This window comes from Pongo pygmaeus, chromosome 10 (genome assembly GCF_028885625.2).
Source record: "Pongo pygmaeus isolate AG05252 chromosome 10, NHGRI_mPonPyg2-v2.0_pri, whole genome shotgun sequence".
Lineage (NCBI taxonomy): Eukaryota > Metazoa > Chordata > Mammalia > Primates > Hominidae > Pongo > Pongo pygmaeus.
The window spans coordinates 20,921,311-20,938,740 of NC_072383.2; the positions used below are offsets into that span (position 1 = coordinate 20,921,311).

At 35.0% G+C, this 17,430-nt stretch overlaps 1 protein-coding gene across 1 annotated transcript in view; it reads left to right on the forward strand.

Moving 5' to 3' along the window:
* PDE3A (phosphodiesterase 3A) overlaps window positions 1-17,430 on the forward strand; it is a 306,681-nt gene that overhangs the window by 45,975 nt on the left and 243,276 nt on the right. The gene's annotated exons all lie outside the window — the stretch shown is intronic.

The window sequence follows — 17,430 nt, forward strand, 5'->3', positions numbered from 1 at the left end:
TTTATCCCAAAACAAGGTAATTGTTTTGTGTTAAAGTATTCAGTTCACTCAGAATAAGCAGTTGGCCTCCTTTTATCTACTTATTTATTTATTTATATATATTTTTTATTTTTTTGAGACGGAGTCTCACTCGGCTTCCCAGACTGGAGTGCAGTGGCATCGATTTCAGCTTACTGCAACCACCGGCTCACTGCAACCACCGTCTCCTGGGTTCAAGCGATTCTCCCATCTCAGCCTCCCGAGTAGCTGGGATTATAGGTACCCGCCATCATGCCCAGCTAATTTTTGTATTTTAGTAGAGATGGGGTTTCACCCTGTTGGCCAGGCTGGTCTTGAACTACTGACCTCAGGTGATCTGCCCGCCTCGGCCTCCCAAAGTGCTAGGATTACAGGCGTGAGCCACCGCGCCCGGCTGGCCTCCTTTTATTTAATTCCTCATCCAATGATAACACGCTGACAAATGACTCAGGTTCTTTGGGGTCAGTGTGAGTAAAGCTCATGGGATATTAGAATTGGAGACAGAAACAGAGAGGCAGTGCACGCTTCAGTGTTAGAAATGGGATTCAGTCCAAACTTGGACACATACTAGGTTGTGACTCTGGATGTGATATTCAATTTCTGTGTGTTTCCATTTCCTCATGTGTAAAATGAGATAACTACAAGCCTTTTGAAACTTTGATCCTGAAGATGTCATTTTGGTAGATCTAAAATGAATATATGGTGGATCCCATGACTGTTTTATTTAGAAATACAAAATCAAGGTTATTAATTCTAAGATATGCATCCATAGCTCTGCAATATCCAAAGCACAGTATTAACTTTAGTTGCATGAAAGTTTCCCAAGTTGGCGTGTGGATGTATATGAAATTGGAGTGGTCACGGAAAGCATATGTGACTTTAAAAAATGAAAATTCTCACTCGAGGTTATCAACACCCTTGGACTTAAAGATCTGACTGTGAATTGTCTAAATTGTATGAAACAGACAAACTACTGTCAGGTTGTTTTCCTATGCGGAATATTTGACAACTAAACTTAAATTCACAAATTTAAGACGTGAATGGATATAACCCACCTTTGTATGTGAATGCATGTGTGTGTATGTGTATGTGTCACTAAATGGTCACAATTTAAAACAAGGCCAGAATTAAGCATTCAAAAACATTTATTAAGCAGCCGCTATGTGCCAGGAATAGTTGAATAAATAAAATCTTCTAAAGTTTACAGTTACTTTAATGTACTCCAAATTTAGGCACACTTCACACGTGCTATATAAAACATAAAACAACTTAATTCTTTATTAGTGTGTATTTCAGTTGCATCTTTAGGCTTTTTCTGAATGCCTTAATTACTTCTTAAAGCCCTCAAGAAATTATGAAAACTCAGAAGGCAGCCTATCTGATTTCTTAAATTTAAATTTCCTGGTTAATTTCTTTAGATTATTTGAAAATTCTTCTTTGCCCAAGTACCTCATACATACATGGACTATACTACTTGGTCACTTTTAATTTAGAAGGAACTTTCCTTTAGGAACAGATACTTTTGTATAGCTGTAAATTATTTAAATTCACATGAAATCACTCTTTATATTCAAAATACATAAGGTGAGATGTGGTTTTTGTTTTTCTTATAAATTTATCTTATTAAGGGAATAAATTGGCTATTTTATTTAAAACAGAAATAGAAATTTTATGAATGATGGTTGGGAACTTTAACCAAAATGTACATAATGTGCATAAATGATGGGAAACTTTGTTTCTGCAACTAGAATTCATGCTATAATGTGGACATTGTTAGCCTATAAGTTAATATATTTAATTTAACCTTATCCCTATACTTGATAAATCATGAGTTAGCAGAGTTATTTATGTGACATTATGTGGCAGGCCTTAATTTTTAGAACCAGTTTACTTTTTCAAAAAATAAATTGCAGTACACAAAAGTCCTGTAGAAAAAGGTCATTTTAAGTCTTATATTAGAATGATATAATTGCCTTTTTTGTTTTACTTTGAGTTTTAAAAATTGATTTATTTGGAAACAGATTAGCAAATCCCCAATTATATCTTTAGGTACTGGTATATTAAAGAATATTTTACAAAATTACAGTATCAACCATAGCCTCGAGAGGTAAAACTTATCCTATTTTTAATTTCCAGTGGTAGCACTTTATAAATAAAAATTATGGTGTCTGTGCCAAAAGCCTGGACTTTTGTCTGGCAAAGGTTGTTTAAAACTTGAAGAGACATCAAGAAATATGTGAGTTCATCCACCCAGATCTAGCCAGAACTGCTTCTGAATGGTTCTGTGGCTCATTTAGGCAATTAAAGCCTTGTGATTGCCCTATTAAAAGTCTGAAAGTATGTATATAACCCACCAGTGTTTTACAGAGGAATAATAGGTAAGATTTATAAGACATTTGAAAAAAATGTAGAATAATAAAAGCAGGTATTTGTTGAGTACTTACTGAGTGTTCGAGGCAGTGTACTTACATAATCTCTAAGTTTTGTTATACATATTAAATGAGTTAATATAAAGCACATATGTGCCTGGCACATAAATGTTGTGTATTTACAGTAACAACAATAACGATTGTCATTGATTTAATTATACATTATTATCCTGAAAATAACAGAAAATCAATAGATGCGAGAGCAGGGATTGGAATTCCAGGCTGTCTGTCTCTTAAGTCCATTCTCCATATCACTGAGCTATTCTAGTTTTCCTATGTAGAGAATCTAGGATGGCCAAAAAATGTCCCCAGAGCCTCCCTGTAGACTGTCCTCCACAGCAGACTTCTGGAATAGAAAGAAGTTGGCTTATGACCTCTTGTCACTGCCTAGTCCTTGGGTATGAAAAAGTTATTTAAACTGTTTCAATTCCTCCTTCTGTAAGCAGGGGATATCAGTAATATCAATCCTAAATGTGTTGGGAGGATTAAATGAGATAATGCTTGCATATTGCTGCTGAACACAAAGTCTGTCACATAATAGGTACTCAATAAAGGAAGGCTGTCCTTGTTGCTTTGAGGAATGCAGATGACTGATTCCATTGGTTTTGAGTGCTCAGATTGTGGCCTGACTGAATTATGTGCACCAAATTTGGTGCTAGGTTTTTGTGACTTGACCTCACCCTGATTGCATCTTAGCTTTTCTCCACTTTTTAGGGGATGTACTTTCCTCAGCCATTTCATTTAAATTGTATTTAATGTGGTTATATTTTTAAAAGATGGTTTTTAAAGGCTTTCTTTTTTAACCACAGAATGTCAAGATAGTTATGTTCTGTTTATTGCTGATTTCTCTCTTTCTATTTTTTTCGTTTCTTTTTGTATCATGCCCGTGGCAACTGTTTCCCTAACCCTTGATTAGCTTACTTTCTGAAATAAGAGAGTAAAATAATAAAGATAATGGTTACTATATTGTGTTAATTTTCCCACAACACTTTTTAATGCTTTTACATTTTACATAACTAGGATAGTATTATATATTGATTAGTGTTCTATATTTTTAAATTAACAGTATGTTATAACCCATTTTATACATTAAAAGTCTGTAGAAATTACTTCTATGCTTCTTAATATTCCGTATATGACTGTGTCATATTTTATGTAAGTATTTCTCTCTTGTTAGGCTTGTTGATTATCTCCTGGTTTTGTCAGTATGAATAATACTGAAGTGCATATTTTAGTAAATTCTTGGTTGCACTTCTGATTACTGTTTTCAGATATATGTCTGTATGTGGGGTTATAGATTAAAGAAACTAAGCCCTCTATGCTTTAAAATAATGGTTTTCAACCTCATAATTAGAATTGGATGAAATTTCTTTTAAAAATCTTAGAGCAGTGATTTTTAAAGTGCCCTGTGACATCTCCTTTGGGGTTGCTATTGAGAGGGGAGAGTTACACACTGAAGGTGGCTTTTCTTAAATGCCGTTTCTTTTTTATTTTTTTTTTACTTATACCAGGTGAAACTTATTTTCTTTTGAGGCAAGATCTTGCTCTGTCATTGAGGGTGGAGTGCAGTGGGTACCATCATAGCTCACTGCAGGCTTGAACTCCTAGGTTCAAGTGATTCTCCTGCCTTAGCCTCCCTAGTAGCTGGGACTACAGGTGTGTACCACCATGTCCCACTGTTTTTGTTTTTTGTTTTTTTCAATTTTCTTTTAGAGACAGGGTCTCTAAAAGATGCCGTGTTTTTTAGTACCAAGGATGCTTTTCAAAATATCAAGTTTAACAAAAAATGAAGTCAAGATATGTTGCTTCATGTAGCTAATGTTTTTGTTCCATTTTATAATAAAATATAAATATTAAATTCTCCTATAACTCATTAGAGAACCACAAATAAATACATTTACTTAATAAATAATTTATTTTAAATTATATGACAACCCTATGATTAAATTTAATTTTTTTTTTTTTTTTTTTTTTTTTGAGACAAAGTCTCACTCTGTCACCCAGGCTGGAGTGCAATGGCCATGATCTTGGCTCACTGCAACGTCTGCCTCCTAGGCTCAAGTGATTCTTCTGCCTCAGCCTCTTGAGTAGCTGGGATTACAGGTATGTGCCACCATGCCTGGCTAATTCTTTTATGTTTAGTAGATATGGGGTTTCACCATGTTGGCCAGGCTGGTCTCGAACTCCTGACCTCAAGTGATCCACCCACCTTGGCCTCCCAAAGTGCTGGGGTTACAGGTGTAAGCCACTGTACCTGGCCTAATATTGTATTAGTTTGTTTTCACGCTGCCATAAAGAAATACCCGAGACTGGGTAATTCATAAAGAAAAGAGGTTTAATTGACTTACAGTTCCATATGGCTGGGGAGGCCTCAGGAATCTTACAATCATGGTGGAAGGTGAAGAGGAAGCAAGAACCTTCTTCCTATGGTGGCAGGAGAGAGAAGTGCAAGCAGGGGAAATGCCAGATGCTTATAAAACCACTGGATCTCGTGAGAACTCACTATCACAAGAACAGCATGGGGGAAACCGTCCCCATGATTCAGTTACCTCCCTCCCTCGACATGTGGCGATGACAATTCCAATTGAGATTTGGGTGAGGACACAGAGCCAAACCATATCAAATATCATTAAAAAGAAACTGTGGCATGGGATAGTTTAGGAATTTTTAAAAAATTAGGTGAAGAATATTTTGTTGACTTGTCATCCTAAGTTTTATTTACAAAGATATGGAAAAATATTTAGATATTGGTGCAAGTATAGAAAGAACACCATTCTACCTATTTCCGAAGGGCTTGGGTATCACATGGAGCCCGGGCTTCAGAGAAGAGAGAATGTCTGTATTACAGAGAGAGATTATTTTGCAGTATTCTTGGCAACTTGACAGGAACTCGCAGAAAACTGCAGTGTGACTCTTGCCTATAAATCCTCCCTATCTCCACCCTCTAAACTCAGTCAAGTCTCAAGTTCATGACTGCTTACCTCCGAGTTTTATGTTATTTTTAACACAAGAATGGTCTGAGTTCATGCGGAGGTTGACTGATGAAGGGTAGAGGCTACCCTGGAATAAGCTAGCATCCGATAGGAATGAAACTCTATTGGTAATTACAAGTAGCAGGACTCTTGGCCAAGAGTTAAGTTGGGTCAGGAACTTTGAACTGACTGCTGAATTGGGGGACATTCAGGGCAATTCTACATGTATTGCAAGGGACAGGGAGGCTCCAGGTGACAGCTTGGTTACATGATTCTTTTCAAGAGCAATGTACAGGAAGCACAGGCCTTACTTTTTATTGTTGTACGGAGCAGAGTCCCAGAAGGACTGGCTATGGAGTGCTAAATAAAATCCCTGTGAATGCACACCGGGTTCTCTGAAAATACAAGCTTCTAGATATTTCTGGGTTAAGGTGTAGTCCGTTTTGCTTTGCTATCAGATTACACATAAGTTATTGAGCAATAAAAGGAAGAATGTCTTGTTCTTTATTCATATGTTCTAAATCTGGTAGGCCATCGAACTGTACTTTAATAAGAATAGAGGAAGGACAGGTATACGAGTGTTGGACTTGTTCTGTATTGTCCCATTTGGTAGAACAGGACCAAAAAGTAGTCTTTTTCTTTTTTTCTGATCGTTGGAGGTATTTAAGAGCAGAAACAAAGTTTGGTGGGGATAAAATAGAGGACACTGAAATGGTAAAACCACAATAATATTGATAAATAGAATAGTTATATTAGATAAATACATGTTCCATGAGTCTGGAAATTGTTAGTGTCAAGTTACACTGTGTATTAAGGCACCTTAACATATTGTGGCACTGACTTTTAGGCACGTATATTTGTATATCTTTCTAATTTCTTTCAAAAGTGGATTTTTCTGCCATTTATATTTGCCATTGTATAAATAAAATTTTAATGTTTTGATGTTCAACAGCCATTTTATACTAATAGGAGCTCTAACTGTGACAATCAAATAAATTAATGTTTTTATACATGTCTTTATCGGACTTAAATCTGTGTTCACACCAGATAACAACTCAAGTCTCTGACTATGCTATTGGCTATGAGGAGTGTTGCTTTAATTGCAGCAAAGTTAATCTGTAGAATTTAACAATTATGTTGCCATCTATCTTAAGGGTTTATAACTCTGGTATAGAATAAGCAAATAGCATAAAACACTTGTACCTGTGTGTACTCCTCAGAGTTTTATTGGTAATAAAAAAAAAAACACCCATGCTCACTTTTGTGCTTGGGAACAGAATCTGTTTCTAACCTTTGCTATTAACAGGAAGTGGGAGAGGTGAAATGAGCCCTGGTTTTGTGGCTGGGCCAGAGCACTCTGTGTTCCTGAGAGTGGTATTCAGGTTTCATGTCTGTCTAGCTTCTTGCTCCTTTGAATAGCTGGCCTTTGAAGTCCTAGAAACGTAGATTGGTAATGAGCAATGTAAAGTAAAGAGTGGGAAAATATTTGGAAAATTCAAGCTCTGAGAATAGCCTGTCTGGGATGATTTGGCTCAGGCTGTGTTGTAACTGTGTTTTTCTTTCCCAGGTAAATTGTGAAGTTTTATGAATGTAATAGTATAAATTTCCTCTATAAGAATAATTGAAAAATCTCAACTTCACTTGCGTTTTTGATAGAACGATTGCTATATTTAGTTTAAAATTTTAGGGTGGCAGGCTGGGCGCAATGGCTCACACTATAATCCCAGCACTTTGGGAGGCCAAGGCGGGCAGATCACCACGTCAGGAGATCGAGACCATCCTGGCTAACACGGTGAAACTCCATATCTACTAAAAATACAAAAAATTAGCCAGGCGTGGTGGCAGGCGCCTGTAGTCCCAGCTACTCGGGAGGCTGAGGGGAGAATGGCGTGAACCTGGGAAGTGGAGCTTGCAGTGAGCCAAGATCGCACCACTGCACTCCAGCCTGGGCAACAGAGCGAGACTCTGTGTCAAAAAAAAGAAAAAAAAAAAAAATTTAGGGTGGCACTAACTGTCTAGTCTTTTAAAAAGACAATCCATGCCTTGAAGTGCCATTTTTATTTTTGTAATTACAAATAGGTATCAGAAGAATGGAATCTAATATGAAGTTGAGGTCATATATTAAATCTAATATCTTCGAATAAAAGTAGACCTTTTATTCCATTGCATGTTATTATTGAGGGGCCCCCATCAACAGTGGCCTGTTTTAGAAAATATTCTCTATCAGAAAAACACCATAATTTAAAAAGACATATTTCCACCAAAGTCACATTCTAAAATATATACAGAAGGACATGGAATAACTTCATATAGACTTAGTGTATCGTGTCCCCCTTCTTCCAAGAAAATAGGCAAATTTTGTTAAACAGCCCCAAAGGTAAATATGAATATTTTTATATTTTTAGAAAGGTTTGAATTTTAAAAGACAATCTTAGTTCTCGTATGTTTATCTCTTGCCTTGGAGGCAATTCTTAAAACTGTAAAACTTGAGTTGTGACTGTCAGAATCCAACACTTATATGTTTACTTGGGGGACATAATTTTAAAATACTGACATCTTTATCTAATTTGTTGTATTAATTATGTTACAGCAATAGTTTAATATTTTAGTGTGTGATATTAGACTTGAAATGCTAGAAATCACTGGAATGTATAGCCAATGAAGCCTGGGTTGATTTTTGATATTTTTGGATTATTTAGTACCAAAATACAATCCCATATTCTATATTCAGATCTCCGAAAAAAGTGGCCTTTCATTGATCAAAATGTATTTATATAAAACATTTTAATGAAGAATACATATTTATAAAATATCCAGAGGAAATATATGCAGATGTAAAATTGAGCCCAATAAATCCTTGTGTTTTCATAGGTATGAAAGTTACAATAAATAATGGCAATTAGATATTGTATGTGTCAGAAAATCAATTTTTCTCCCAAATCAATCCCTCTCTTTCTGTTTCTGTATCTCGTTCATAGACATAATGTAAACACCCACACATATGTGCTCATATCTGTTTTAGTTGACTTCTTTCTTGAGACTTTAAATCCTGAAATGTTTTACACTACATGTACAGCTAAGATTAAAGTCTTCTTTTTAACAGTACACTTTTCATAATGCCTTGAATTTGTTTCTCTGTGGCAGAGGAAAACAGCCTCATGCACCTGGACAAACAAAGGTGTTCCTTCAAAAACAGACTTTCAGAATCATTAATTCTGGTTTAGAAATAATTGTGAAGGTTAAGTGGACTCTCATGCGTAAGATTTTAGAGCTGGTGAGTGGCTGATCTGTGCTTTACTTCCCCTTGTTTTCATCCTTCTTATATCACCGGTATTATTACCGTGCCTCCTCTTAACAGTTTTATTCCCTCTGTAGCAAGTGAGCCAGAGACAGTGCTTCAGCTTCCTATAGCCTCCTGGTGGTATGCAGGGACAGCTGGCTGAGATCATATGCACTTCTCCCCAAACATATCCGAAGGTAAGGCTACAGGTAGTAAAGGTGTGACCAGAAGGTAGATTTAAAAAAAATTTGTTTGGGTATTGGAAATGTAGAAAGAGCAGATAGCGCCTACAGTAATAACCAAGTGAGCAATAAGTAGCGTGTGAGTGGAGTTATTGTATTTACTCCAAGAATGAAGAAATAGCAGTGTTCAGTGAAGTGGAATTTGGTGAGACATACACAAACCAGAGGTAGAAAGTAGTGGATTTTTGCAGTTTCATGCATAACCGTAAGTGCAGTATTAAAAAAATACATATTGCGAAAGTAAAACTTTTAAAGGATCCTTCTCAGCTTGCAATTCTTAATACATTGTAGTAATCATATTAGTTCTTGCTGTAAAATAATGTGGCTATAAAATAAGGTAGTCAATTTTGAGTTGTGAGTTGAAAAGGAAAAAGTAGTGATTAATGGAGACATGAGCTAGAAAAAAGCATTTGGAGAGCGGATAATTTACATCAGTAGGCCTCTCAACTTCTCTTTACCTCCCCCCCTGCCCTCTTTCAGTTACTTCCCTTAGATCACAAGTTTCTATTTTAGTAGAAAAATTTTTCTATAGATACAAATAGATGTAAGGGAGCATAAATGAATTGCTGATTACTCTATAAGCTAAGAATTTAAACATATGTTCAGGATTGTATTTTTATAAAAAAATTTTATTGCAAATTATTAACATAGATTCACAGATGAATAAAAAGCGATGTCCTATTTATGTAAAGCAAAACAAATATTTGATAGGTGGTGTAGAATGATGTTTACACCTGCCTTATGGATGATTTATGTTGGAACTGCTAGGCATACATGTCAGAATATCTACTTACCAGAAAATCATAGAAAAATATGCAAGTTTATATCATTCACCCTGTGGAGAAAACCAGTCAGTAACAAACTGTTAAGTCTTAACAGTGATTATAATATTGAAAAGAACAATATCAACAGTAGAACAACCATATCAAGACAGTGGATCTTGAAGCAATGACTATAGGATTCCCTCCTAAATTTTGTTCATTGTAACACCCACATTGTGTTATGTCTCTGTGCGCAGCACAACAAACTCACTTCAAAGCCAAATGAGGACTTGGCATACTCAGGAAATTCTAGTAATGAGATGATTTTAGTTTTACTGCTACAGTATGTAGCACTTCATCTTAGGCAAATATGACAGTCTGTGGAATCCTATGTCATTCATTTGAAAGAACTGACAAAAGAACATGTTTTTAGATAAACTTGCATTTGCAGGAACACACATGGGTTGCCAAAAATATCCATTTAGAGTGTTTAAAAGAGGCACACGCCTGGATTGGCCTCGGTGACCAGTAATGTCTGGTGGTAATGCGTGTTTTTTGGAGTAGTCTTTAATTACTAAACAAGGTGGTGACATACATAAAGCCAGTGGGTTTTTTTTTTCCACCAGAAGATGGGTGCTAAAGAAACTGAGCGATTTAATTTTTTTCATCATACAGTATTTCTGATGGTCTTGCCTCCTTCAAGTCTCAACATGTGTCTCTTTAAAGAGAATATTTCACCTTTCAAAATGAAGTCTCATAATGACTCACTTAAATGTTTATTGTTTTCTTGCCATAAGGAACTTTGTGACTTGTAAGTATGAATTTATATATGCATTTTTGTATGAATAAATACATTTATAAAATTGATATTTAAAAAGAGCTAGCACTTAAGTTAGGCCAGACATTTTTCTAAGCGCTTTACAGATACTAATTTTCTAATCCTTTCAACAGCCCTGAAAAGTGACTTTCATATTTAGGATTGAATACAAACTCATTCTAAGATTGTCTATAACCTACTTCTGTGTTGCTTAGCATAGTTCTATTTAAGAGAACTAAGACAAACATATAGACATATGATGATGACGATGATATTATATTACTTTCCCAAGTGTCTGGCACTATGCCTATTTCACCAAGCATTTGTAGAGAAGCAGCAGAATATAATGATTATGAGCCTCAATTCTGGAATGAGACTAACCTGGTTTTAAATCCTGGCTCTGCTTCTTACAGGTTGTGTGATTTGTGATAAGTTACTTAAATTGTCTGTGCTTCAGTTTCTTCATTTGTTCAATGTGTATGACACCTATTTCATAGAGTTGTTATTCAGATTACATTAATTACTAAAAAATAATTTTGAGCTCTTAGAATAGGGACTGGCACATATTCAATACAAAATAAGTAATAAAATACACAAGTATGTATTTGAATATTCAAGACTTCTTGGAAGGAAAATACTTAATGCTGTTGAGGAGAATTTTGAGCAATTAGAATGGCAACTAGAAGAGATTTTGTAACAAACTATAGTGGATTATCTCACATATTTATCCCTCATTCAGGCAACTACACATCTGAGTTCTCTGCTTGTGACTAGAGCTCATGGTTGCTGGCTCCGAGTGAGAACTGAATATGAAAATTTTCAGTTTGTGAAAACATCTGCAGCTTTTAGTTGACTACAGGTGTAATATGAGCCAACTGTATGTTGCAACTGCTTAAAAGAAAAAAAAAGGATAAAAAACCCTTAAGAATTCCTTAAGCATTATAAATAGAAATAAGAGTGTCCACATCATGGGAAGTAACATGGTTGACGTACTTCACACTGGCTGGATCACGGTTGGAATACCATGTTCCGTCCAAGACACCACAATTCTAGGAAAGACTTTGACAAACTGGAGTGCCAGAAGTCTGGAAATATGAAAAATGGAGGAAGTGGGACTGTATAGTGTAGAGAAGACTAATAGGAACTAAAACACTTGTCTCCAATTATTTATAAGGTTGTCATTTAGAAAAATGGACACACTTATGTATTGCCCTAGAAAACAAAGAGTAGAATCAATATAATGAAAGTACCACGTATGTTTTTACTCAGTATTAGGGTGAAAACTAATGGGTACCAATGCTGAGTCTTGCAGCGACGATATAAGAATTCCTGTATATGGCTGAAGCTTGCATTCAGTTACATTCACTAAAATAAGATTTTTGCATTCATATCCTCATTGGGCTGGGGCAGTAAAGGAATTAAATCCCCAGAAAATTCATTAAAATTTTAGGGCTGTTCTATGATTGCATGGATGGTTAAAATTAGACTTGATGACACTATTGGTTATTCTAAGAAAGGAGCTAAAAGTCTATATAATTGGTTTACTTTTATTCAGTCTTTGAAATCTTAAGAATGGATCAAGGAACATTGGATGAAGAAGGGACACAGGGTAATATGTTATTTTCCTAAATTTCAGAAATTCTTATAATTTAGGTTCAGCAGGTATTTAAGAATTATTTCATGCGTGTCAGAAAAAATAGTTTGATACAGGACTCATTGAATATTGTATTATGTTGGGAACTGATCAGAGAAAACCATGGTGTTTGTCCGTGAACTCTCGTTGCATTTTATATAAGAGGGGTTGAAATGTTGTGTGCTTTTGAATTTTATCGTGGACAATATTTGAGATTTGTACCAGTACACTGAGGGTTATTTTTAAGGACTGAGTAAAATGAAAGTGTATTACTGGGAAATATAATAGAAGATAGCTATAGTATGACCTTGGAAACTGACTTTACGTTTTACAGGCATGTTTTTCTTTCCATATTTCATTCTTGTATCTTGAAATAAGCTCTACTTATGGTTAGGTATATGCTAGATCTTAGAATTCCTTTAAATTCATCTTGTCAAAATATCAGCCATTCTGTATGAATATTACCAATGTTAAGACATTGGATTATGTTCAATTTCAGCGGTTTGTATAATTGATTTGAAAAAGCAATAAATAGGCTGCATAATTTTATATTTTTATAGGAAACAGGTAATTTAATACATTTAATACGTTAATACATTTATAATGTATGTATTTTTTCATAAGATAGACTATGTAAAAAGTAAAGAAGATGATCTAAATCCAGAATTAAAAGGCACAGTTATGTTTTTTTTCTTTCGCAGCATTGGATAGTATCAGTTTGTTATAATCTAGAATATGTTATAGTAATCCCACACCGTTCAAGTCAATAATGAATTTATTTGAATCAAAAGTGGATACATTTAAGGAATTGTTTCTATACATCCAATTAGGTAATTCTGGTTGGCCAAATTGAGAGCTGGTCATAATACCAAAAGACACAATTCTGAATGTCATAATTCTGAATGTTAAAATCCCAGAAGAGTAAAATCTCTAAAGTCTAAAATCCAGAAAATCACAATCCCCAAAACATCAAAATCCTGAAAGTGTAATTCTGAAAAAAAATTAAAATATTATTAGTAGTAGTAGTAGTATTTTTGAGATGGAGTCTCGCTCTGTCGCCCAGGCTGGAGTGCAGAGGCGCGATCTCCGTTCACTGCAAGCTCCGTCTCCCGGGTTCATGCTATCCTCCTGCCTCAGCCTCCCAAGTAGCTGGGACTACAGGCGCCTGCCACCATGCCCGGCTAATTTTTTTGTATTTTTAGTAGAGACAGGGTTTCACCGTGTTTGCCAGGATGGTCTCGATCTCCTGACCTCGTGATCTGCCCGTCTCGGCCTCCCAAAGTGCTGGGATTACAGGAGTGAGCCACCATGCCCTGCCTAAAATATTATTTTAAAGGTATTTATTTATATTTTAAAAAGAGGATTTAGTTAAGAAATATAAAAACAGAATATAGGCCACTTTACACAACAAAATATGCAATAACAACATACATGCTTTTGCACATATAAACACTCAAGTATGCTAATGACAGTCATACTGGTATAATAGTTATGAGAAGATGAACTGTCCTGATAAAGAAGTAGGTCAAAAAAGGACAATGTATAAATGCGTATCACTGATTGATAGTTGTGTGCAACAGCTTTCTAACTTCGGTCATCTGAAATAATATAATGAACAACCTAAGTCTTCTGACAAGATCCATCAAAAACTGTGATAGGTTACCAACATATATGTAGTCACCCAAAGAGCTGAGATCTCAAGAAATTTTGTATTTCACAAATGCAAATGTACAAAAGAACATCTCTTCATTTACTGAGAAAATTTCAATGTTTTTACATACATACACAACTCTTAATACAAAGTAAACATAGTGCACTTTTGTGAAGTCGAATTTGCAAAAAATGCATAAAACAGAACTCTCAAAGTCTCTATACAGTTTATACCTCCAGTAATGGAAATGATGTGAAAATGAAATACATAACATAGTGAATTGCTTTACGGGGTTTCTAGGTATTCCTCAATCCTGTAAAGTTGACATCTACAATTAAGCCCATATGTTCTATTGATAAATAGAGGTCAGAAAAATAGCATACGTTGGTTTGGCTTCTGTTTTCCTTCTTTTTTTCTTCAGTTACTCTTTTGACTGTGTTTTCTTATTATTAACCCTTGCCTCAAATTGTTCCCTGGGAGAGTGCTGCAGGCTACAGCCCTTTTTCAAATGGTGAAAAATTTGAGATAATAGTGGTATGAAGAACATTTTGAATGCAAGGCTGTTTAGTTGTGAATGTTGCATTGATCACATCTGTGTTTCTGAAGCTCTGTGACTTGCTCTCCTAAGCCTAGAGCAATCTTCACTGAACTAACTCCGTGGGGTAAAGAAATGGTTCTAAGTAATAATAATAGGCTCACTTTAACTTAGAAGGTAGATGTTGTTGAAAGACTTTAGTTAGCATCTGCTGCATTCAAAACATGCTGGGAGGTGAGGGATTATGAAAGAGAAAGTTGAAATATATAGATTTGGACCATAGAAAAAGTATGTTTAATTTTTTCTGGTTATTGTTGATGTTTTATTTTTTACCTTCATCATTTCAGTTTCTTATTTTGTTTCAGATACGGAAACATCAAATCCATGTTCCATACATCTTAGACACTGATTTTTTTTATGTCATTTTGACATCCCTCCAGCACCCAAATGCCAACATCTGCTACATTTTGCCACACGGTTGTAGGCTTGAACTCTGAAATGCCCCTAAATGTTTTTAAAATTACTTTGTGTATGTTTTCAAAATAACCTTCCTTTGAGTTCTCAGTTTTATGTGAACTGTAGTTAAACTCTTTTTTTTTCCATGACTTGTAGCATATGGTATTTAACTGTTTGCTAGTATCGCTTTCTGAAATGAACATATTTGTACAAAGGCATTTTAAGAGAACTGTGCACTTAATCGGAGAAACTCCTTCAAGGTGACTCTACTGCTTAAACATGGTTTAAAAAGATTAAAGTATTTATGGCTCAGCATTATTGTTTCATTGTCTATCAAAGTTAATCAAAATAACTGGCCTTTGAGAAAGAGTACACCTTTAAAATTTTTGAAGGCAAAATAATTTTTTTTTTATTTTTCATCCAGAAGTATCTATCCCTAAAGGAAGAGAAACTTTCTTCAGAAAGGTATTTGTTTTAATCAGGGAAGTTTTTGCTGAGATTAATAACTTGATATCATTCCTTAGTTCTTGATAAACATCATACCTTAAATGAGTCTTCTGTTTTTTAACTAGTTTTTCTTTTGTCTGAAACAAAATTGCCTCTTTTGTTCTAGAGATGAATTACTCAATTTTTAATTGTTTTGGGGGCAGGGTGCATTATTTTCCTCTTGAAGAGCAAAATGTAAAACACTGCCCTGAAAGGAATATTTGCAAAACCATGAAAGTGAGCAAAGTTGAGATGGGCTACTCTATAGAAATTTTGCATTTTATTCTAAAATACTATATTTTGCCATGATTTGTTCCCCGGTGGGTGTAGAAGCATTGGCTGCAGCGTGAATTTCTGAGCCCTTCAGTTCTCCACTTTTAGTGTATATAAACACAATTTCACTGAGCTTGGAAGAATCATGTTGTAGTGAAGGTAATATTATTGGCCTCTTTCTTTTGTTGCTTTGCTGCTTTGTGGAGAGGGAAAAGTTTATTGTAAAAGCTTCCTTAAATCCGTGTTCTTATACAGGGCTACAGATATCTTACCCGTCAGTTCCAGGCAAGTCACCCTTTCTGGGCTGCAGTTAGCCACAATAGTTAAATATTCTGGTTTGTTGGAAGATTTTTTTAAAATCTCTATTCTATCCACCTAGTTCTGAGAGAGTATTTCCCTCAGTTTGTCTCATTTGTGGGAAGAAATATTATCTGCCCATCTTTATTACTACCCCAATATCAAGTTTACATATTTATGTGTTTGCCATTCTATAATTACATCTGAAACAGGTTGATTATATATTTTCAAAATAAAAGATACAGAATGAAATAAGGCTATAGGGAGAATGAATGAACCAAAAAGAAAAAAAAGGTTTTGTGTATTTTAATTTCTGAAAAGTTTCTCCATTAGGTTTATCAGATGATTTTTGTTGTTGTTGTTCTTCACAGAAATGTTGTTCTGCCATATATGCTCATGAGGGAAAAAAGTTCTCATCCTTTGAGAGTATGAGGATTGTATACACGATGTATATAATGTAGTTGGAGAAAAAGGTTTTTATTAGTTTCATGACGTTAGTTTCCTTAGCTGCCTTTCGGAGAATGGTCCTTATGTTTAAGATGGGGGCATTTAAGTTATTGTCAGGATTAAATTCAGTCGAAAGAATTAAGTGTTAGGAAACTGTGCCTTGCCTGTCAAATAGTGACTAGTCAGGAAAACACACACACACGCACACACACACACATACACACACACACGCACACACACACACATGCGCACACACACACACACACACACAGATGCACGCACACATTCCTCACTGCTATTTTGACATATATGTACCTATAGTATGTCTAAATTTTTCATGGTATTAGATTATACTTCAATTATTTGAAATTAATTTAAAGAACAGAAACTAAGAGAAATCATAGAATCAAAGATAAGTATACGCCTTATCTCCTCAATAGTGTATAAACATTTTGAAAGAAGATATGTTCATTTTATAGTTTAATAACACATTTTGCAGTTGTTGTAAGGTTCATAAGTTTTTGTTTGCTGAGTATTAAGGCAAAATTTTAAAACAAATGAAATTTAGTGGCCTGGTGACCTGACTTCAAGTATTAATCTGTAAGCACTTTTAAAATGCATGCTTAGCAGCATGGTTTCTTTTTTTTTACAAATCTTTTGCAAAGAGCAGTGATGATGTGCCAATGGTAATGAAATATTTGAACAACAAAAGATGTTTTTATTTATAGAGAAACAAGTAAAGGCCCTAAGGTGGTTAAATGATGGCTTAAAGTCACACAGAAGTGGCATGGCTCTGATTTCCCAGTTTACCAGATACTTAGATACTCTTTTCAATGACAGAAAAGCAAATAATAAATAATTTACTTTCTAGATATTGTTGAATTCTTAACTATGTTTCTGGGCTTATATGAGATGCTGGAAAATTTCTTAAAAGTGAAGAGGGTGAAATGGGGAGGTGTTAGTCGAAGGGTATACAGTTTCGGTTATGCAAGATGAATAAGTTCTAAAGATCTGTGTAGTATATTGCCTACAGTTAACAGTACATACTGTGTTGTAGACTTAAAAAGAGGGTAGATTTTATGTTGTGTTCTTATCACAAAAAGAAGGTGGGAGGAAACTTCTGGAGGTGATGG